Source organism: Gavialis gangeticus, unplaced genomic scaffold (assembly GCF_001723915.1).
Source record: "Gavialis gangeticus isolate Ggan-Ray unplaced genomic scaffold, GavGan_comp1, whole genome shotgun sequence".
NCBI lineage: Eukaryota > Metazoa > Chordata > Crocodylia > Gavialidae > Gavialis > Gavialis gangeticus.
Genome location: NW_017729027.1, coordinates 6,782,322 through 6,783,421, shown reverse-complemented (window position 1 = coordinate 6,783,421; position 1,100 = coordinate 6,782,322). Strand labels below are relative to the sequence as shown.

The 1,100-nt window shown below is 60.1% G+C and overlaps 1 protein-coding gene across 2 annotated transcripts in view; it reads right to left on the bottom strand.

The window, feature by feature from the left end:
• The window catches only part of ME1 (malic enzyme 1), a 321,897-nt gene that overhangs the window by 129,165 nt on the left and 191,632 nt on the right, over positions 1–1,100 (bottom strand). The window lies entirely within an intron of this gene.

Sequence of the window (1,100 nt, the reverse complement as noted above, 5' to 3'; positions counted from 1 at the left end):
CAAGATCCTTTTCTGCCTCTACACTGACAAGAAGGGAGTTCCCCAGCCTGTAGGTATGCTGCTGGTTCTTCCTCCCCAGGTACATCACCTTGCACTTGTCAGTGTTGAATCCCATCCTGTTCTCATCTGCCCACCCCTGTAACCTGTCTAGGTCTGATTGCAACCTATTCCTCCCTTCCGGCATGCCCACATCCCCCCACATCTTAGTGTCATCAGCAAATTTGAACAGGGTGCTTTTTACCCCCTCATCCAAGTCACTGATGAAGATGTTCATCATCTAGCACTCCGGAGAGGAAGGATCCAGGCACAGATGTCCCACACGCACGTGTGCCCCCTTACCGTACCCAGAGCAGAGGCGAACGCAGCAGCAGCAGCAGAGGAGAATGCAGCAGCAGCAGGGGCAGCAGCACCTGAGCCCCCTAAGGTAAGTGGGGCAGAGGGACCGACGCAGCTGACCCGGATCCGGAGGGGAAGCCCCCCGGATCCCTCTCAACTGAGCTGGTAGGGAGCCGTGCTCCCAAGCCGTGCGAACAGAGGGCGGGCTGGGGGGGCTGTCCCCCCAAGACAGGGAGCACCCCCTGGGTTAACCCTCAGGGAGGCACCAGATTCCCCCAGCGGGGGAGCGGAATCATCAGCAGGCACTTCCGGTGAGACCGGAGCGCCTGATTGGCAATTGGGGCAGCGGCGGGAAATTCAAACCGCGGACTTTAAAAGCCGCAGTTTGACGTAGCTCCTGGCACTCGGGAACCAGGAGCAGCGAGGAGAGGAGGGATCCAGGCACACGTATGTCCCGCATGCACGTGTGCCCCCTTACTGGACCCAGAGCAAAGGCAAGTGCAGCAGCAGCAGCAGAGGAGAACGCAGCAGCAGCAGGGGCAGCAGCAGCTGAGCCCCCTAAGGTAAGTGGGGCAGAGGGACTGACACAGCTGAGCCAGATCCAGAGGGGAAGCCCCCCAGATCCTTCTTAACTGAACCAGTAGGGAGCCGTGCTCCCCAGCCGTGCGAACAGAGCGTGCAAATAGGCACGTTCTGTAACAGCACGCCAGTGTTTGCGTCAGCGGGCGAGCAGGAAGGGCCAGGAGGCAGACTCCTGCTAGCGC